This window comes from Scyliorhinus torazame, chromosome 5, assembly GCF_047496885.1.
Source record: "Scyliorhinus torazame isolate Kashiwa2021f chromosome 5, sScyTor2.1, whole genome shotgun sequence".
Lineage (NCBI taxonomy): Eukaryota > Metazoa > Chordata > Chondrichthyes > Carcharhiniformes > Scyliorhinidae > Scyliorhinus > Scyliorhinus torazame.
In genome coordinates, this window is record NC_092711.1 from 3308186 (window position 1) to 3332399 (window position 24214).

General features: G+C 43.5%; 1 protein-coding gene across 1 annotated transcript in view; it reads left to right on the forward strand.

Annotated features, from left to right (window-relative positions):
* LOC140422581 (protein fantom-like) overlaps nt 1-24214 on the forward strand; it is a 362003-nt gene that overhangs the window by 281153 nt on the left and 56636 nt on the right. The window lies entirely within an intron of this gene.

A 24214-nucleotide genomic window follows, 5' to 3' on the forward strand; every position in this document is an offset into this window, starting at 1 on the left:
TATATAGAATAACAGATACCCGGAAGTGAGTTACAGACTGCAATCTAATCGAGGGGTTCGGGGTGGTTTATATATAGAGTAACAGAAACCCGGGAGTGAGTTACAGACTGGAATCTAATCGAGCGGTTCGGGGTGGTTTATATATAGAATAACAGATACCCGGGGGTGAGTTACAGACTGGAATCTAATCGAGGGGTTCGGGGTGGTTTATATATAGAATAACAGATACCCGGGAGTGAGTTGCAGACTGGAATCTAATCGAGGGATTCGGAGTGGTTTATATGTAAAATAACAGACACCCGGGAGTAAGTTACAGACTGGAATATAATCGAGGGGTTTGGGATGGTTTATATATAGAATAACATATACCCGGGAGTGAGTTACAGACTGGAATCTAATCGAGGGGTTCGGGATGGTTTATATATAGAATAACATATACCCGGGAGTGCGTTACAGACTGGAATCTAATCGAGGGGTTCGGGGTGGTTTATATATAGAATAACAGATACCCGGGAGTGAGTTACAGACTTAAATCTAATCGAGGGGTTCGGGGTGGTTTATATATAGAATAACAGATACCCGGGAGTGAGTTACAGACTGGAATCTAATCGAGGTGTTCAGGGTGGTTTATGCAGAGAATAACAGATATCCGGGAGTGAGTTACAGACTGGAATCTAATCGAGGGGTTTGGGATGGTTTATATATAGAATAACAGATACCCGGGAGTGAGTTACAGACTGGAATGTATTCGAGAGGTTTGGGATGGTTTATATATAGAATAACAGATACCCGGGAGTGAGTTACAGACTGGAATGTATTCGAGGGGTTTGGGATGGTCTATATATAGAATAACAGATACCCGGGAGTGAGTTACAGACTGGAATCTAATCGAGAGGTTCGGGGTCGTTTATATATAGAATAACAGATACCCAGGAGTGAGTTACAGATTGGAATCTAATCGAGGGGTTCGGGGTGGTTTATATACAGAATAACAGATACCCGGGAGTGAGTTACAGACTGGAATCTAATCGAGGGGTTCGGGGTGGTTTATATATAGAATAACAGATACCCGGGAGTGAGTTACAGACTGGAATCTAATCGAGGGATTCGGTGTGGTTTATATGTAAAATAACAGACACCCGGGAGTAAGTTACAGACTGGAATCTAATCGAGGGGTTTGGGATGGTTTATATATAGAATAACATATACCCGGGAGTGAGTTACAGACTGGAATCTAATCGAGGGGTTTGGGGTGAATTATATATAGAATAACAGATACCCGGAAGTGAGTTACAGACTGCAAACTAATCGAGGGGTTCGGGGTGGTTTATATATAGAGTAACAGAAACCCGGGAGTGAGTTACAGACTGGAATCTAATCGAGCGGTTCGGGGTGGTTTATATATAGAATAACAGATACCCGGGGGTGAGTTACAGACTGGAATCTAATCGAGGGGTTCGGGGTGGTTTATATATAGAATAACAGATACCCGGGAGTGAGTTACAGACTGGAATCTAATCGAGGGGTTCGGGGTAGTTTATATATAGAATAACAGATACCCGGGAGTGAGTTACAGTCTGGAATCTAATCGAGGGGTTCGGGGTGGTTTATTTATAGAATAACAGATACCCGGGGGTGAGTTACAGACTGGAATCTAATCGAGGGGTTCGGGATGGTTTATATGTAGAATAACAGGTACCCGGGAGTGAGTTACAGACTGGAATCTAATCGAGGGGTTCGGGGTGGTTTATATATAGAATAACAGATACCCGGGAGTGAGTTACAGACTGGAATCTCATCGAGCAGTTCGGGGTGGTTTATATATAGAATAACAGATACCCGGGAGTGAGTTACAGACTGGAATCTAATCGAGGGGTTCAGGGTGGTTTATATGTAGAATAACAGGTACCCGGGAGTGAGTTACAGACTGGACTCGAATCGAGGGGTTCGGGATGGTTTATATGTAGAATAACAGGTACCCGGGAGTGAGTTACAGACTGGAATCTAATCGAGGGGATCGGGGTGGTTTATATATAGAATAACAGATACCCGGGAGTGAGTTATAGACTGGAATCTAATCGAGGGGTTCGGGGTGGTTTATATATAGAATAACAGATACCCGGGAGTGAGTTACAGACTGGAATCTAATCGAGGGGTTCGGGGTGGTTTATATATAGAATAACAGATACCCGGGAGTGAGTTACAGACTGGAATCTAATCGAGGGGTTCGGGGTGGTTTATATATAGAATAACAGATACCCGGGAGTGAGTTACAGACTGGAATCTAATCGAGGGGTTTGGGGTGGTTTATATACAGAATAACAGATACCCGGGAGTGAGTTACAGACTGGAATCTAATCGAGGTGTTCAGGCTGGTTTATGCAGAGAATAACAGATATCCGGGAGTGAGTTACAGACTGGAATGTATTTGAGAGGTTTGGGATGGTTTATATATAGAATAACAGATACCCGGGAGTGAGTTACAGACTGGAATCTAATCGAGGGGTTCGGGGTGGTTTATATATAGAATAACAGATACCTGGGAGTGAGTTACAGACTGGAATCTAATCGAGGGGTTTGGGATGGTTTAAATATAGAATAACAGATACCCGGGAGTGAGTTACAGACTGGAATGTATTCGAGAGGTTCGGGGTCGTTTATATATAGAATAACAGATACCCGGGTGTGAGTTACAGACTGGAATCTAATCGAGGGGTTCGGGGTGGTTTATATATAGAATAACAGATACCCGGGAGTGAGTTACAGATTGGAATCTAATCGAGGGGTTCGGGGTGGATTATATACAGAATAAAAGATACCTGGGAGTGAGTTACAGACTGGAATCTAATCGAGGGGTTCGGGGTGGTTTATATATAGAATAACAGATACCCGGGAGTGAGTTACAGACTGGAATCGAATCGAGGGGTTCGGGGAGGTTTATATATAGAATAACAGATATGCGGGAGTGAGTTACAGACTGGAATCTAATCGAGGGGTTCAGGGTGGTTTATATATAGAATAACAGATACCCGGGAGTGAGTTACAGACTGGAATCTAATCGAGGGGTTCGGGGAGGTTTATATATAGAATAACAGATACGCGGGAGTATGTTACAGACTGGAATCTAATCGAGGGGTTCAGCGTGGTTTATATATAGAATAACAGATACCCGGGAGTGAGTTACAGACTGGAATCTAATCGAGGGGTTCGGGGTGGTTTATATATAGAATAACAGATACCCGGGAGTGAGTTACAGACTTAAATCTAATCGAGGGGTTCGGGGTGGTTTATATATAGAATAACAGATACCCGGGAGTGAGTTACAGATTGGAATCTAATCGAGGGGTTCGGGGTGGTTTATATACAGAATAACAGATACCCGGGAGTGAGTTGCAGACTGGAATCTAATCGAGGGATTCGGAGTGGTTTATATGTAAAATAACAGACACCCGGGAGTAAGTTACAGACTGGAATCTAATCGAGGGGTTTGGGATGGTTTATATATAGAATAACATATACCCGGGAGTGAGTTACAGACTGGAATCTAATCGAGGGGTTCGGGATGGTTTATATATAGAATAACATATACCCGGGAGTGCGTTACAGACTGGAATCTAATCGAGGGGTTCGGGGTGGTTTATATATAGAATAACAGATACCCGGGAGTGAGTTACAGACTTAAATCTAATCGAGGGGTTCGGGGTGGTTTATATATAGAATAACAGATACCCGGGAGTGAGTTACAGACTGGAATCTAATCGAGGTGTTCAGGGTGGTTTATGCAGAGAATAACAGATATCCGGGAGTGAGTTACAGACTGGAATCTAATCGAGGGGTTTGGGATGGTTTATATATAGAATAACAGATACCCGGGAGTGAGTTACAGACTGGAATGTATTCGAGAGGTTTGGGATGGTTTATATATAGAATAACAGATACCCGGGAGTGAGTTACAGACTGGAATGTATTCGAGGGGTTTGGGATGGTCTATATATAGAATAACAGATACCCGGGAGTGAGTTACAGACTGGAATCTAATCGAGAGGTTCGGGGTCGTCTATATATAGAATAACAGATACCCAGGAGTGAGTTACAGATTGGAATCTAATCGAGGGGTTCGGGGTGGTTTATATATAGAATAACAGATACCCGGGAGTGAGTTACAGACTGGAATCTAATCGAGGGGTTCTGGGTGGTTTATATATAGAATAACAGATACCCGGGAGTGAGTTACAGACTGGAATCTAATCGTGGGGTTCGGGGTGGTTTATATATAGAATAACAGATACCCGGGAGTGAGTTACAGACTGGAATCTAATCGAGGGGTTCGGGGTGGTTTATATATAGAATAACAGATACCCGGGAGTGAGTTACAGACTGGAATCTAATCGAGGGATTCGGGGTGGTTTATATGTAAAATAACAGACACCCGGGAGTAAGTTACAGACTGGAATCTAATCGAGGGGTTTGGGATGGTTTATATATAGAATAACATATACCCGGGAGTGAGTTACAGACTGGAATCTAATCGAGGGGTTTGGGGTGAATTATATATAGAATAACAGATACCCGGAAGTGAGTTACAGACTGCAATCTAATCGAGGGGTTCGGGGTGGTTTATATATAGAGTAACAGAAACCCGGGAGTGAGTTACAGACTGGAATCTAATCGAGCGGTTCGGGGTGGTTTATATATAGAATAACAGATACCCGGGGGTGAGTTACAGACTGGAATCTAATCGAGGGGTTCGGGGTGGTTTATATATAGAATAACAGATACCCGGGAGTGAGTTGCAGACTGGAATCTAATCGAGGGATTCGGAGTGGTTTATATGTAAAATAACAGACACCCGGGAGTAAGTTACAGACTGGAATCTAATCGAGGGGTTTGGGATGGTTTATATATAGAATAACATATACCCGGGAGTGAGTTACAGACTGGAATCTAATCGAGGGGTTCGGGATGGTTTATATATAGAATAACATATACCCGGGAGTGCGTTACAGACTGGAATCTAATCGAGGGGTTCGGGGTGGTTTATATATAGAATAACAGATACCCGGGAGTGAGTTACAGACTTAAATCTAATCGAGGGGTTCGGGGTGGTTTATATATAGAATAACAGATACCCGGGAGTGAGTTACAGACTGGAATCTAATCGAGGTGTTCAGGGTGGTTTATGCAGAGAATAACAGATATCCGGGAGTGAGTTACAGACTGGAATCTAATCGAGGGGTTTGGGATGGTTTATATATAGAATAACAGATACCCGGGAGTGAGTTACAGACTGGAATGTATTCGAGAGGTTTGGGATGGTTTATATATAGAATAACAGATACCCGGGAGTGAGTTACAGACTGGAATGTATTCGAGGGGTTTGGGATGGTCTATATATAGAATAACAGATACCCGGGAGTGAGTTACAGACTGGAATCTAATCGAGAGGTTCGGGGTCGTTTATATATAGAATAACAGATACCCAGGAGTGAGTTACAGATTGGAATCTAATCGAGGGGTTCGGGGTGGTTTATATACAGAATAACAGATACCCGGGAGTGAGTTACAGACTGGAATCTAATCGAGGGGTTCGGGGTGGTTTATATATAGAATAACAGATACCCGGGAGTGAGTTACAGACTGGAATCTAATCGAGGGATTCGGGGTGGTTTATATGTAAAATAACAGACACCCGGGAGTAAGTTACAGACTGGAATCTAATCGAGGGGTTTGGGATGGTTTATATATAGAATAACATATACCCGGGAGTGAGTTACAGACTGGAATCTAATCGAGGGGTTTGGGGTGAATTATATATAGAATAACAGATACCCGGAAGTGAATTACAGACTGCAATCTAATCGAGGGGTTCGGGGTGGTTTATATATAGAGTAACAGAAACCCGGGAGTGAGTTACAGACTGGAATCTAATCGAGCGGTTCGGGGTGGTTTATATATAGAATAACAGATACCCGGGGGTGAGTTACAGACTGGAATCTAATCGAGGGGTTCGGGGTGGTTTATATATAGAATAACAGATACCCGGGAGTGAGTTGCAGACTGGAATCTAATCGAGGGATTCGGAGTGGTTTATATGTAAAATAACAGACACCCGGGAGTAAGTTACAGACTGGAATCTAATCGAGGGGTTTGGGATGGTTTATATATAGAATAACATATACTCGGGAGTGAGTTACAGACTGGAATCTAATCGAGGGGTTCGGGATGGTTTATATATAGAATAACAGATACCCGGGAGTGCGTTACAGACTGGAATCTAATCGAGGGGTTCGGTGTGGTTTATATATAGAATAACAGATACCCGGGAGTGCGTTACAGACTGGAATCTAATCGAGGGGTTCGGGGTGGTTTATATATAGAATAACAGATACCCGGGAGTGCGTTACAGACTGGAATCTAATCGAGGGGTTTGGGTTGAATTATATATAGAATAACAGATACCCGGGAGTGAGTTACAGACTGGAATCTAATCGAGGGGTTCGGGGTGGTTTATATATAGAGTAACAGATACCCGGGAGTGAGTTACAGACTGGAATCTAATCGAGGGGTTCGGGGTGGTTTATATATAGAATAACAGATACCCGGTTGTGAGTTACAGACTGGAATCTAATCGAGCGGTTCGGGGTGGTTTATATATAGAATAACAGATACCCGGGTGTGAGTTACAGACTGGAATCTAATCGAGGGGTTCGGGGTGGTTTATATATAGAATAACAGATACCCGGGGGTGAGTTACCGACTGGAATCTAATCGAGGGGTTCGGAATGGTTTATATGTAGAATAACAGGTACCCGGGAGTGAGTTACAGACTGGAATCTAATCGAGGGGTTCGGGGTGGTTTATATATAGAATAACAGATACCCGGGAGTGAGTTACAGACTGGAATCTAATCGAGGGGTTCGGGGTGGTTTATATATAGAATAACAGATACCCGGGAGTGAGTTACAGACTGGAAATAATCGAGAGGTTCGGCGAGGTTTATATATAGAATAACAGATACGCGGGAGTATGTTACAGACTGGAATCTAATCGAGGGTTTCAGCGTGGTTTATATATAGAATAACAGATACCCGGGAGTGAGTTACAGACTGGAATCTAATCGAGGGGTTCGGGGTGGTTTATATATAGAATAACAGATACCCGGGAGTGAGTTACAGACTTAAATCTAATCGAGGGGTTCGGGGTGGTTTATATATAGAATAACAGATACCCGGGAGTGAGTTACAGACTGGCATCTAATCGCGGTGTTCAGGGTGGTTTATGCAGAGAATAACAGATACCCGGGAGTGAGTTACAGACTGGAATCTAATCGAGGAGTTTGGGTGGTTTATATATAGAATAACAGATACCCGGGAGTGAGTTACAGACTGGAATGTATTCGAGGGGTTTGGGATGGTGTATATATAGAATAACAGATACCCGGGAGTGAGTTACAGACTGGAATCTAATCGAGGGGTTCGGGGTGGTTTATATATAGAATAACAGATACCCGGGAGTGAGTTACAGACTGGAATCTAATCGAGGGGTTCGGGGTGGTTTATATATAGAATAACAGATACCCGGGAGTGAGTTACAGACTGGAATCTAATCGAGGGATTCGGGGTGGTTTATATGTAAAATAACAGACCCCCGGGAGTAAGTTACAGACTGGAATCTAATCGAGGGGTTTGGGATGGTTTATATATAGAATAACATATACCCGGGAGTGAGTTACAGACTGGAATCTAAACGAGGGGTTTGGGGTGAATTATATATAGAATAACAGATACCCGGAAGTGAGTTACAGACTGCAATCTAATCGAGGGGTTCGGGGTGGTTTATATATAGAATAACAGATACCCGGGAGAGAGTTACAGACTGGAATCTAACCGAGGGGTTCGGGGTGGTTTATATATAGAGTAACAGATACCCGGGAGTGAGTTACAGACTGGAATCTAATCGAGGGTTTCGGGGTGGTTTATATATAGAATAACAGATACCCGGGTGTGAGTTACAGACTGGAATCTAATCGAGTGGTTCGGGGTGGTTTATATATAGAATAACAGATACCCGGGGGTGAGTTACAGACTGGAATCTAATCGAGGGGTTCAGGGTGGTTTATATATAGAATAACAGATACCCGGGAGTGAGTTACAGACTGGAATCTAATCGAGGGGTTCGGGGTAGTTTATATATAGAATAACAGATACCCGGGAGTGAGTTACAGACTGGAATCTAATCGAGGGGTTCGGGGTAGTTTATATATAGAATAACAGATACCCGGGAGTGAGTTACAGACTGGAATCTAATCGAGGGGTTCGGGGTAGTTTATATATAGAATAACAGATACCCGGGAGTGAGTTACAGTCTGGAATCTAATCGAGGGGTTCGGGGTGGTTTATTTATAGAATAACAGATACCCGGGGGTGAGTTACAGACTGGAATCTAATCGAGGGGTTCGGGATGGTTTATATGTAGAATAACAGGTACCCGGGAGTGAGTTACAGACTGGAATCTAATCGAGGGGTTCGGGGTGGTTTATATATAGAATAACAGATACCCGGGAGTGAGTTACAGACTGGAATCTCATCGAGCGGTTCGGGGTGGTTTATATATAGAATAACAGATACCCGGGAGTGAGTTACAGATTGGAATCTAATCGAGGGGTTCGGGGTGGTTTATATATAGAATAACAGATACCCGGGAGTGAGTTACAGATTGGAATCTAATCGAGGGGTTCGGGATGGTTTATATGTAGAATAACAGGTACCCGGGAGTGAGTTACAGACTGGAATCTAATCGAGGAGTTCGGGGTGGTTTATATATAGAATAACAGATATCCGGGAGTGAGTTACAGATTGGAATCTAATCGAGGGGTTCGGGGTGGTTTATAGAGAATAACAGATACCCGGGAGTGAGTTACAGACTGGAATCTAATCGAGGGGTTCGGGGTGGTTTATATATAGAATAACAGATACCCGGGAGTGAGTTACAGACTGGAATCTAATCGAGGGGTTCGGGGTGGTTTATATATAGAATAACAGATACCCGGGAGTGAGTTACAGACTGGAATCTAATCGAGGGGTTCGGGGTGGTTTATATATAGAATAACAGATACCCGGGAGTGAGTTACAGACTGGACTCTAATCGAGGGGTTCGGGATGGTTTATATGTAGAATAACAGGTACCCGGGAGTGAGTTACAGACTGGAATCTAATCGAGGGGTTCGGGATGGTTTATATATAGAATAACAGATACCCGGGAGTGAGTTACAGACTTAAATCTAATCGAGGGTTTCGGGGTGGTTTATATATAGAATAACAGATACCTGGGAGTGAGTTACAGACTGGAATCTAATCGAGGGGTTCGGGGTGGTTTATATATAGAATAACAGAGACCCGGGAGTGAGTTACAGACTGGAATCTAATCGAGGGGTTCGGGGTGGTTTATATATAGAATAACAGATACCCGGGAGTGAGTTACAGACTGGAATCTAATCGAGTGGTTCAGGGTGGTTTACATATAGAATAACAGATACCCAGGAGTGAGTTACAGACTGGAATCTAATCGAGGGGTTCGGGGTGGTTTATATATAGAATAACAGAGACCCGGGAGTGAGTTACAGACTGGAATCTAATCGAGGGGTTCGGGGTGGTTTATATATAGAATAACAGATACCCGGGAGTGAGTTACAGACTGGAATCTAATCGAGTGGTTCAGGGTGGTTTACATATAGAATAACAGATACCCAGGAGTGAGTTACAGACTGGAATCTAATCGAGGGGTTCGGTGTGGTTTATCTATAGAATAACAGATACCCGGGAGTGAGTTACAGACTGGAATCTAAGCGAGGGGTTCAGGGTGGTTTACATATAGAATAACAGATACCCGGGAGTGAGTTACAGACTGGAATCTAATCGAGGGTTTCGGGGTGGTTTATCTATAGAATAACAGATACCCGGGAGTGAGTTACAGACTGGACTCTAATCGAGGGGTTCGGGATGGTTTATATGTAGAATAACAGGTACCCGGGAGTGAGTTACAGACTGGAATCGAATCGAGGGGTTCGGCGTGGTTTATATATAGAATAACAGATACCCGGGAGTGAGTTATAGACTGGAATCTAATCGAGGGGTTCAGGGTGGTTTATATATAGAATAACAGATACCCGGGAGTGAGTTACAGACTGGAATCTAATCGAGGGGTTCGGGGTGGTTTATATATAGAATAACAGATACCCGGGAGTGAGTTACAGACTGGAATCTAATCGAGGGGTTCGGGGTGGTTTAAATACAGAATAACAGATACCCGGGAGTGAGTTATAGACTGGAATCTAATCGAGGGGTTCGGCGTGGTTTATATATAGAATAACAGATACCCGGGAGTGAGTTATAGACTGGAATCTAATCGAGGGGTTCAGGGTGGTTTATATATAGAATAACAGATACCCGGGAGTGAGTTACAGACTGGAATCTAATCGAGGGGTTCGGGGTGGTTTATATATAGAATAACAGATACCCGGGAGTGAGTTACAGACTGGAATCTAATCGAGGGGTTCGGGGTTTTTTATATATAGAATAACAGGTACCCGGGAGTGAGTTACAGACTGGAATCTAATCGAGGGGTTCAGGGTGCTTTATATATAGAATAACAGATACCCAGGAGTGAGTTACAGACTGGAATCTAATCGAGGGGTTCGGGGTGGTTTAAATACAGAATAACAGATACCCGGGAGTGAGTTACAGACTGGAATCTAATCGAAGGGTTCGGGGTGGTTTATATAGAGAATAACAGATACCCGGGAGTGAGTTACTGACTGGAATCTAATCGAGGGGTTCGGGGTGGTTTATATATAGAATAACAGATACCCGGGAGTGAGTTACAGACTGGAATGTATTCGAGAGGTTTGGGATGGTTTATATATAGAATAAAAAGTACCCGGGAGTGAGTTACAGACTGGAATCTAATCGAGGGGTTCGGGGTGGTTTATATGTAGAATAACAGATACCCGGGAGTGAGTTACAGACTGGAATCTAATCGAGGGGATCGGGGTGGTTTATATATAGAATAACAGATACCCGGGAGTGAGTTACAGACTGCAATCTAATCGAGGGGTTCGGGGTGGTTTATATATAGAATAACAGATACCCGGGAGTGAGTTACAGACTGGAATCTAATCGAGGGGTTCGGGGTGGTTTATAAATAGAATAACAGATACCCGGGAGTGAGTTACAGACTGGAATCTAATCGAGGGGTTCGGGGTGGTTTATATATAGAATAACAGATACCCGGGAGTGAGTTACAGACTTAAATCTAATCGAGGGGTTCGGGGTGGTTTATATATAGAATAACAGATACCCGGGAGTGAGTTACAGACTGGAATCTAATCGAGGGGTTTGGGATGGTTTATATATAGAATAACAGATACCCGGGAGTGAGTTACAGACTGGAATGTATTCGAGAGGTTTGGGATGGTTTATATATAGAATAACAGATACCCGGGAGTGAGTTACAGACTGGAATCTAATCGAGGGGTTTGGGTGGTTTATATATAGAATAACAGATACCCGGGAGTGAGTTACAGACTGGAATGTATTCGAGGGGTTTGGGATGGTGTATATATAGAATAACAGATACCCGGGAGTGAGTTACAGACTGGAATCTAATCGAGAGGTTCGGGGTCGTTGATATATAGAATAACAGATACCCAGGAGTGAGTTACAGATTGGAATCTAATCGAGGGGTTCGGGGTGGTTTATATACAGAATAACAGATACCCGGGAGTGAGTTACAGACTGGAATCTAATCGAGGGGTTCGGGGTGATTTATATATAGAATAACAGATACCCGGGAGTGAGTTACAGACTGGAATCTAATCGAGGGGTTCGGGGTGGGTTATATATAGAATAACAGATACCCGGGAGTGAGTTACAGACTGGAATCTAATCGAGGGGTTTGGGGTGAATTATATATAGAATAACAGATACCCGGAAGTGAGTTACAGACTACAATCTAATCGAGGGGTTCGGGGTGGTTTATATATAGAATAACATACCCGGGAGTGAGTTACAGACTGGAATCTAATCGAGGGGTTCAGGGTGGTTTATATATAGATTAACAGATACCCGGGTGTGAGTTACAGACTGGAATCTAATCGAGCGGTTCGGGGTGGTTTATATATAGAATAACAGATACCCGGGGGTGAGTTACAGACTGGAATCTAATCGAGGGGTTCGGGGTGGTTTATATATAGAATAACAGATACCCGGGGGTGAGTTACAGACTGGAATCTAATCGAGGGGTTCGGGATGGTTTATATGTAGAATAACAGGTACCCGGGAGTGAGTTACAGACTGGAATCTAATCGAGGGGTTCGGGGTGGTTTATATATAGAATAACAGATACCCGGGAGTGAGTTACAGACTGGAATCTAATCGAGGGGTTCGGGGTGGTTTATATATAGAATAACAGATACCCGGGAGTGAGTTACAGACTGGAATCTAATCGAGGGGTTCGGGGTGGTTTATATATAGAATAACAGATACCCGGGAGTGAGTTACAGACTGGAATCTAATCGAGGGGTTGGGGTGGTTTATATAGAGAATGACAGATACCCGGGAGTGAGTTACTGACTGGAATCTAATCGAGGGGTTCGGGGTGGTTTATATATAGAATAACAGATACCCGGGAGTGAGTTACAGACTGGAATGTATTCGAGAGGTTTGGGATGGTTTATATATAGAATAACAGGTACCCGGGAGTGAGTTACAGACTGGAATCTAATCGAGGGGTTCGGGGTGGTTTATATGTAGAATAACAGATACCCGGGAGTGAGTTACAGACTGGAATCTAATCGAGGGGATCGGGGTGGTTTATATATAGAATAACAGATACGCGGGAGTGAGTTACAGACTGCAATCTAATCGAGGGGTTCGGGGTGGTTTATATATAGAATAACAGATACCCGGGAGTGAGTTACAGACTGGAATCTAATCGAGGGGTTCGGGGTGGTTTATATATAGAATAACAGATACCCGGGAGTGAGTTACAGACTGGAATCTAATCGAGGGGATCGGGGTGGTTTATATATAGAATAACAGATACCCGGGAGTGAGTTACAGACTGGAATCTAATCGAGGGGTTCGGGGTGGTTTATATATAAAATAACAGATACCCGGGAGTGAGTTACAGACTGGAATCTAATCGAGGTGTTCGGGGTGGTTTATATATAGAATAACAGATACCCGGGAGTGAGTTACAGACTGCAATCTAATCGAGGGGTTCGGGGTGGTTTATATATAGAATAACAGATACCCGGGAGTGAGTTACAGACTGGAATGTATTCGAGAGGTTTGGGATGGTTTATATATAGAATAACAGATACCCGGGAGTGAGTTACAGATTGGAATCTAATCGAGGGGTTCGGGGTGGTTTATATATAGAATAACAGATACCCGGGAGAGAGTTACAGACTGGAATCTAATCGAGGGGTTCGGGGTGGTTTATATATAGAATAACAGATACCCGGGAGTGAGTTACAGACTGGAATCTAATCGAGGGGTTCGGGGTGGTTTATATATAGAATAACAGATACCCGGGGGTGAGTTACAGACTGGAATCTAATCGAGGGGTTCGGGATGGTTTATATATAGAATAACAGATACCCGGGTGTGAGTTACAGACTGGAATCTAATCGAGGGTTTGGGGTGGTTTATATATAGAATAACAGATACCCGGGAGTGAGTTACAGACTGGAATCTAATCGAGGGGTTCGGGGTGGTTTATATATAGAATAACAGATACCCGGGAGTGAGTTACAGACTGGAATCTAATCGAGGGGTTCGGGGTGGTTTATATAGAATAACAGATACCCGGGAGTGAGTTACAGACTGGAATCTAATCGAGGGGTTCAGGGTGGTTTATATATAGAATAACAGATACCCGGGAGTGAGTTACAGACTGGAATCTAATCGAGGGGTTCGGGTTGGTTTATATATAGAATAACAGATACCCGGGAGTGAGTTACAGACTTAAATCTAATCGAGGGGTTCGGGGTGGTTTATATATAGAATAACAGATACCCGGGAGTGAGTTACAGATTGGAATCTAATCGAGGGGTTCGGGGTGGTTTATATACAGAATAACAGATACCCGGGAGTGAGTTGCAGACTGGAGTCTAATCGAGGGGTTCGGGGTGGTTTATATATAGAATAACAGATACCCGGGAGTAAGTTACAGACTGGAATCTAATCGAGGGGTTTGGGATGGTTTATATATAGAATAACAGATACCCGGGAGTGAGTTACAGATTGGAATCTAATCGAGGGGTTCGGGGTGGTTTATATACAGAATAACAGATACCCGGGAGTGAGTTGCAGACTGGAGTCTAATCGAGGGGTTCGGGGTGGTTTATATATAGAATAACAGATACCCGGGAGTGAGTGACAGACTGGAATCTAATCGAGGGGTTCGGGGTGGTTTATATATAGAATAACATATACCCGGGAGTGAGTTACAGACTGGAATCTAATCGAGGGATTCGGAGTGGTTTATATGTAAAATAACAGACACCCGGGAGTAAGTTACAGACTGGAATCTAATCGAGGGGTTTGGGATGGTTTATATATAGAATAACATATACCCGGGAGTGAGTTACAGACTGGAATCTAATCGAGGGGTTCGGGATGGTTTATATATAGAATAACATATACCCGGGAGTGCGTTACAGACTGGAATCTAATCGAGGGGTTTGGGTTGAATTATATATAGAATAACAGATACCCGGGAGTGAGTTACAGACTGGAATCTAATCGAGGGGTTCGGGGTGGTTTATATATAGAATAACAGATACCCGGGTGTGAGTTACAGACTGGAATCTAATCGAGGGCTTCGGGGCGGTTTATATATAGAATAACAGATACCCGGGAGTGAGTTACAGACTGGAATCTAATCGAGGGCTTCGGGGCGGTTTATATATAGAATAACAGATACCCGGGAGTGAGTTACAGACTGGAATCTAATCGAGGGGTTCGGGGTGGTTTATATATAGAGTAACAGATACCCGGGAGTGAGTTACAGACTGGAATCTAATCGAGGGGTTCGGGGTGGTTTATATATAGAATAACAGATACCCGGGTGTGAGTTACAGACTGGAATCTAATCGAGCGGTTCGGGGTGGTTTATATATAGAATAACAGATACCCGGGTGTGAGTTACAGACTGGAATCTAATCGAGGGGTTCGGGGTGGTTTATATATAGAATAACAGATACCCGGGGGTGAGTTACCGACTGGAATCTAATCGAGGGGTTCGGAATGGTTTATATGTAGAATAACAGGTACCCGGGAGTGAGTTACAGACTGGAATCTAATCGAGGGGTTCGGGGTGGTTTATATACAGAATAACAGATACCCGGGAGTGAGTTACAGACTGGAATCTAATCGAGGGGTTCGGGGTGGTTTATATATAGAATAACAGATACCCGGGAGTGAGTTACAGACTGGAATCTAATCGAGAGGTTCGGCGAGGTTTATATATAGAATAACAGATACGCGGGAGTATGTTACAGACTGGAATCTAATCGAGGGGTTCAGCGTGGTTTATATATAGAATAACAGATACCCGGGAGTGAGTTACAGACTGGAATCTAATCGAGGGGTTCGGGGTGGTTTATATATAGAATAACAGATACCCGGGAGTGAGTTACAGACTTAAATCTAATCGAGGGGTTCGGGGTGGTTTATATATAGAATAACAGATACCCGGGAGTGAGTTACAGACTGGAATCTAATCGAGGTGTTCAGGGTGGTTTATGCAGAGAATAACAGATATCTGGGAGTGAGTTACAGACTGGAATCTAATCGAGGGGTTCGGGATGGTTTATATATAGAATAACAGATACCCGGGAGTGAGTTGCAGACTGGAATCTAATCGAGGGGTTCGGGATGGTTTATATATAGAATAACAGATACCCGGGAGTGAGTTGCAGACTGGAATCTAATCGAGGGGTTCAGGGTGGTTTATATATAGAATAACAGATACCCGGGAGTGAGTTACAGACTGGAATGTATTCGAGAGGTTTGGGATGGTGTATATATAGAATAACAGATACCCGGGAGTGAGTTACAGACTGGAATCTAATCGAGGGGTTCGGGGTGGTTTATATATAGAATAACAGACACCCGGGAGTGAGTTACAGACTGGAATCTAATCGAGGTGTTCAGGGTGGTTTATGCAGAGAATAACAGATATCCGGGAGTGAGTTACAGACTGGAATCTAATCGAGGGGTTTGGGATGGTTTATATATAGAATAACAGATACCCGTGAGTGAGTTACAGACTGGAATGTATTCGAGGGGTTTGGGATGGTGTATATATAGAATAACAGATACCCGGGAGTGAGTTACAGACTGGAATCTAATCGAGGGGTTCGGGGTGGTTTATATATAGAATAACAGATACCCGGTAGTGAGTTACAGACTGGAATCTAATCGAGGGGTTCGGGGTGGTTTATATATAGAATAACAGATACCCGGGAGTGAGTTACAGACTGGAATCTAATCGAGGGATTCGGGGTGGTTTATATGTAAAATAACAGACACCCGGGAGTAAGTTACAGACTGGAATCTAATCGAGGGGTTTGGGATGGTTTATATATAGAATAACATATACCCGGGAGTGAGTTACAGACTGGAATCTAATCGAGGGGTTTGGGGTGAATTATATATAGAATAACAGATACCCGGAAGTGAGTTACAGACTGCAATCTAATCAAGGGGTTTGGGGTGGTTTATATATAGAATAACAGATACCCGGGAGTGAGTTACAGACTGGAATCTAATCGAGGGGTTCGGGGTGGTTTATATATAGAGTAACAGATACCCGGGAGTGAGTTACAGACTGGAATCTAATCGAGGGGTTCGGGGTGGTTTATATATAGAATAACAGATACCCGGGTGTGAGTTACAGACTGGAATCTAATCGAGCGGTTCGGGGTGGTTTATATATAGAATAACAGATACCCGGGTGTGAGTTACAGACTGGAATCTAATCGAGGGGTTCGGGGTGGTTTATATATAGAATAACAGATACCCGGGGGTGAGTTACCGACTGGAATCTAATCGAGGGGTTCGGAATGGTTTATATATATAGAATAACAGATACCCGGGAGTGAGTTGCAGACTGGAATCTAATCGAGGGGTTCGGGGTGGTTTATATACAGAATAACAGATGCCCGGGAGTGAGTTACAGACTGGAATCTAATCGAGGGGTTCGGGGTGGTTTATGTATAGAATAACAGGTAACCGGGAGTGAGTTACAGACTGGAATCTAATCGAGGGGTTCGGGGTGGTTTATATATAGAATAACAGATACCCGGGAGTGAGTTACAGACTGGAATCTAATCGAGGGGTTCGGGGTGGTTTATATATAGAATAACAGATACCCGGGAGTGAGTTACAGACTGGAAATAATCGAGAGGTTCGGCGAGGTTTATATATAGAATAACAGATACGCGGGAGTATGTTACAGACTGGAATCTAATCGAGGGGTTCGGGGTGGTTTATATATAGAATAACAGATACCCGGGAGTGAGTTACAGACTGGAATCTAATCGAGGGGTTCGGGGTAGTTTATATATAGAATAACAGATACCCGGGAGTGAGTTACAGACTGGAATCTAATCGAGGGGTTCGGGGTAGTTTATATATAGAATAACAGATACCCGGGAGTGAGTTACAGACTGGAATCTAATCGAGGGGTTCGGGGTAGTTTATATATAGAATAACAGATACCCGGGAGTGAGTTACAGTCTGGAATCTAATCGAGGGGTTCGGGGTGGTTTATTTATAGAATAACAGATACCCGGGGGTGAGTTACAGACTGGAATCTAATCGATGGGTTCGGGATGGTTTATATGTAGAATAACAGGTACCCGGGAGTGAGTTACAGACTGGAATCTAATCGAGGGGTTCGGGGTGGTTTATATATAGAATAACAGATACCCGGGAGTGAGTTACAGACTGGAATCTCATCGAGCGGTTCGGGGTGGTTTATATATAGAATAACAGATACCCGGGAGTGAGTTACAGATTGGAATCTAATCGAGGGGTTCGGGGTGGTATATATATAGAATAACAGATACCCGGGAGTGAGTTACAGATTGGAATCTAATCGAGGGGTTCGGGATGGTTTATATGTAGAATAACAGGTACCCGGGAGTGAGTTACAGACTGGAATCTAATCGAGGAGTTCGGGGTGGTTTATATATAGAATAACAGATATCCGGGAGTGAGTTACAGATTGGAATCTAATCGAGGGGTTCGGGGTGGTTTATATATAGAATAACAGATACCCGGGAGTGAGTTACAGACTGGAATCTAATCGAGGGGTTCAGGGTGGTTTATATATAGAATAACAGATACCCGGGGGTGAGTTACAGACTGGAATCTAATCGAGGGGTTCGGGGTGGTTTATATATAGAATATAGATACCCGGGAGTGAGTTACAGACTGGAATCTAATCGAGGGGTTCGGGGTGGTTTATATGTAGAATAACAGATACCCGGGAGTGAGTTAGAGACTGGAATCTAATCGAGGGGTTCAGGGTGGTTTATATATAGAATAACAGATACCCGGGAGTGAGTTACAGACTGGAATCTAATCGAGGGGTTCGGGGCGGTTTATATATAGAATAACAGATACCCGGGAGTGAGTTACAGACTGGACTCTAATCGAGGGGTTCGGGATGGTTTATATGTAGAATAACAGGTACCCGGGAGTGAGTTACAGACTGGAATCTAATCGAGGGGTTCGGCGTGGTTTATCTATAGAATAACAGATACCCGGGAGTGAGTTACAGACTGGAATCTAATCGAGGTGTTCAGGCTGATTTATGCAGAGAATAACAGATACCCGGGAGTGAGTTACAGACTGGAATCTAATCGAGGGGTTCGGTGTGGTTTATATATAGAATAACAGATACCCGGGAGTGAGTTACAGACTGGAATCTAATCGAGGGGTTGGGGGTTGTTTATATATAGAATAACAGATACCCGGGAGTGAGTTACAGACTGGAATCTAATCGAGGGGTTCGGGGTTTTTTATATATAGAATAACAGGTACCCGGGAGTGAGTTACAGACTGGAATCTAATCGAGGGGTTCAGGGTGCTTTATATATAGAATAACAGATACCCAGGAGTGAGTTACAGACTGGAATCTAATCGAGGGGTTCGGGGTGGTTTAAATCAGAATAACAGATACCCGGGAGTGAGTTACAGACTGGAATCTAATCGAAGGGTTCGGGGTGGTTTATATAGAGAATAACAGATACCCGGGAGTGAGTTACTGACTGGAATCTAATCGAGGGGTTCGGGGTGGTTTATATATAGAATAACAGATACCCGGGAGTGAGTTACAGACTGGAATGTATTCGAGAGGTTTGGGATGGTTTATATATAGAATAAAAAGTACCCGGGAGTGAGTTACAGACTGGAATCTAATCGAGGGGTTCGGGGTGGTTTATATGTAGAATAACAGATACCCGGGAGTGAGTTACAGACTGGAATCTAATCGAGGGGTTCAGGGTGGTTTATATATAGAATAACAGATACCCGGGAGTGAGTTACAGACTGGAATCTAATCGAGGGGTTCAGGGTGGTTTACATATAGAATAACAGATACCCGGGAGTGAGTTACAGACTGGAATCTAATCGAGGGGATCGGGGTGGTTTATATATAGAATAACAGATACCCGGGAGTGAGTTACAGACTGCAATCTAATCGAGGGGTTCGGGGTGGTTTATATATAGAATAACAGATACCCGGGAGTGAGTTACAGACTGGAATCTAATCGAGGGGTTCGGGGTGGTTTATATATAGAATAACAGATACCCGGGAGTGAGTTACAGACTGGAATCTAATCGAGGGGTTCGGGGTGGTTTATATATAGAATAACAGATACCCGGGAGTGAGTTACAGACTTAAATCTAATCGAGGGGTTCGGGGTGGTTTATATATAGAATAACAGATACCCGGGAGTGAGTTACAGACTGGAATCTAATCGAGGGGTTTGGGATGGTTTATATATAGAATAACAGATACCCGGGAGTGAGTTACAGACTGGAATGTATTCGAGAGGTTTGGGATGGTTTATATATAGAATAACAGATACCCGGGAGTGAGTTACAGACTGGAATCTAATCGAGGGGTTTGGGTGGTTTACATATAGAGTAACAGATACCCGGGAGTGAGTTACAGACTGGAATCTAATCGAGGGGTTCAGGGTGGTTTATATATAGAATAACAGATACCCGGGGGTGAGTTACAGACTGGAATCTAATCGAGGGGTTTGGGGTGGTTTATATATAGAATAACAGATACCCGGGAGTGAGTTACAGACTGGAATGTATTCGAGGGGTTTGGGATGGTGTATATATAGAATAACAGATACCCGGGAGTGAGTTACAGACTGGAATCTAATCGAGAGGTTCGGGGTCGTTTATATATAGAATAACAGATACCCAGGAGTGAGTTACAGATTGGAATCTAATCGAGGGGTTCGGGGTGGTTTATATACAGAATAACAGATACCCGGGGGTGAGTTACAGACTGGAATCTAATCGAGGGGTTCCGGGTGGTTTATATATAGAATAACAGATACCCGGGAGTGAGTTGCAGACTGGAATCTAATCGAGGGGTTCGGGATGGTTTATATATAGAATAACAGATACCCGGGAGTGAGTTACAGACTGGAATGTATTCGAGAGGTTTGGGATGGTGTATATATAGAATAACAGATACCCGGGAGTGAGTTACAGACTGGAATCTAATCGAGGGGTTCGGGGCGGTTTATATATAGAATAACAGATACCCGGGAGTGAGTTACAGACTGGACTCTAATCGAGGGGTTCGGGATGGTTTATATGTAGAATAACAGGTACCCGGGAGTGAGTTACAGACTGGAATCTAATCGAGGGGTTCGGCGTGGTTTATCTATAGAATAACAGATACCCGGGAGTGAGTTACAGACTGGAATCTAATCGAGGTGTTCAGGCTGATTTATGCAGAGAATAACAGATACCCGGGAGTGAGTTACAGACTGGAATCTAATCGAGGGGTTCGGTGTGGTTTATATATAGAATAACAGATACCCGGGAGTGAGTTACAGACTGGAATCTAATCGAGGGGTTGGGGGTTGTTTATATATAGAATAACAGATACCCGGGAGTGAGTTACAGACTGGAATCTAATCGAGGGGTTCGGGGTTTTTTATATATAGAATAACAGGTACCCGGGAGTGAGTTACAGACTGGAATCTAATCGAGGGGTTCAGGGTGCTTTATATATAGAATAACAGATACCCAGGAGTGAGTTACAGACTGGAATCTAATCGAGGGGTTCGGGGTGGTTTAAATCAGAATAACAGATACCCGGGAGTGAGTTACAGACTGGAATCTAATCGAAGGGTTCGGGGTGGTTTATATAGAGAATAACAGATACCCGGGAGTGAGTTACTGACTGGAATCTAATCGAGGGGTTCGGGGTGGTTTATATATAGAATAACAGATACCCGGGAGTGAGTTACAGACTGGAATGTATTCGAGAGGTTTGGGATGGTTTATATATAGAATAAAAAGTACCCGGGAGTGAGTTACAGACTGGAATCTAATCGAGGGGTTCGGGGTGGTTTATATGTAGAATAACAGATACCCGGGAGTGAGTTACAGACTGGAATCTAATCGAGGGGTTCAGGGTGGTTTATATATAGAATAACAGATACCCGGGAGTGAGTTACAGACTGGAATCTAATCGAGGGGTTCAGGGTGGTTTACATATAGAATAACAGATACCCGGGAGTGAGTTACAGACTGGAATCTAATCGAGGGGATCGGGGTGGTTTATATATAGAATAACAGATACCCGGGAGTGAGTTACAGACTGCAATCTAATCGAGGGGTTCGGGGTGGTTTATATATAGAATAACAGATACCCGGGAGTGAGTTACAGACTGGAATCTAATCGAGGGGTTCGGGGTGGTTTATATATAGAATAACAGATACCCGGGAGTGTGTTACAGACTGGAATCTAATCGAGGGGTTCGGGGTGGTTTATATATAGAATAACAGATACCCGGGAGTGAGTTACAGACTTAAATCTAATCGAGGGGTTCGGGGTGGTTTATATATAGAATAACAGATACCCGGGAGTGAGTTACAGACTGGAATCTAATCGAGGGGTTTGGGATGGTTTATATATAGAATAACAGATACCCGGGAGTGAGTTACAGACTGGAATGTATTCGAGAGGTTTGGGATGGTTTATATATAGAATAACAGATACCCGGGAGTGAGTTACAGACTGGAATCTAATCGAGGGGTTTGGGTGGTTTACATATAGAGTAACAGATACCCGGGAGTGAGTTACAGACTGGAATCTAATCGAGGGGTTCAGGGTGGTTTATATATAGAATAACAGATACCCGGGGGTGAGTTACAGACTGGAATCTAATCGAGGGGTTTGGGGTGGTTTATATATAGAATAACAGATACCCGGGAGTGAGTTACAGACTGGAATGTATTCGAGGGGTTTGGGATGGTGTATATATAGAATAACAGATACCCGGGAGTGAGTTACAGACTGGAATCTAATCGAGAGGTTCGGGGTCGTTTATATATAGAATAACAGATACCCAGGAGTGAGTTACAGATTGGAATCTAATCGAGGGGTTCGGGGTGGTTTATATACAGAATAACAGATACCCGGGGGTGAGTTACAGACTGGAATCTAATCGAGGGGTTCGGGGTGGTTTATATATAGAATAACAGATACCCGGGAGTGAGTTGCAGACTGGAATCTAATCGAGGGGTTCGGGATGGTTTATATATAGAATAACAGATACCCGGGAGTGAGTTACAGACTGGACTGTATTCGAGAGGTTTGGGATGGTGTATATATAGAATAACAGATACCCGGGAGTGAGTTACAGACTGGAATCTAATCGAGGGGTTCGGGGTGGTTTATATATAGAATAACAGATACCCGGGAGTGAGTTACAGACTGGAATCTAATCGAGGTGTTCAGGGTGGTTTATGCAGAGAATAACAGATATCCGGGAGTGAGTTACAGACTGGAATCTAATCGAGGGGTTTGGGATGGTTTATATATAGAATAACAGATACCCGGGAGTGAGTTACAGACTGGAATGTATTCGAGGGGTTTGGGATGGTGTATATATAGAATAACAGATACCCGGGAGTGAGTTACAGACTGGAATCTAATCGAGGGGTTCGGGGTGGTTTATATATAGAATAACAGATACCCGGTAGTGAGTTACAGACTGGAATCTAATCGAGGGGTTCGGGGTGGTTTATATATAGAATAACAGATACCCGGGAGTGAGTTACAGACTGGAATCTAATCGAGGGATTCGGGGTGGTTTATATGTAAAATAACAGACACCCGGGAGTAAGTTACAGACTGGAATCTAATCGAGGGGTTTGGGATGGTTTATATATAGAATAACATATACCCGGGAGTGAGTTACAGACTGGAATCTAATCGAGGGGTTTGGGGTGAATTATATATAGAATAACAGATACCCGGGAGTGAGTTACAGACTGGAATCTAATCGAGGGGTTTGGGATGGTATATATATAGAATAACATATACCCGGGAGTGAGTTACAGACTGGAATCTAATCGAGGGGTTTGGGGTGAATTATATATAGAATAACAGATACCCGGAAGTGAGTTACAGACTGCAATCTAATCGAGGGGTTCGGGGTGGTTTATATATAGAGTAACAGATACCCGGGAGTGAGTTACAGACTGGAATCTAATCGAGGGGTTCGGGGTGGTTTATATATAGAATAACAGATACCCGGGTGTGAGTTACAGACTGGAATCAAATCGAGCGGTTCGGGGTGGTTTATATATAGAATAACAGATACCCGGGTGTGAGTTACAGACTGGAATCTAATCGAGGGGTTCGGGGTGGTTTATATATAGAATAACAGATACCCGGGGGTGAGTTACCGACTGGAATCTAATCGAGGGGTTCGGAATGGTTTATATGTAGAATAACAGGTACCCGGGAGTGAGTTACAGACTGGAATCTAATCGAGGGGTTCGGGGTGGTTTATATATAGAATAACAGATACCCGGGAGTGAGTTACAGACTGGAATCTAATCGAGGGGTTCGGGGTGGTTTATATATAGAA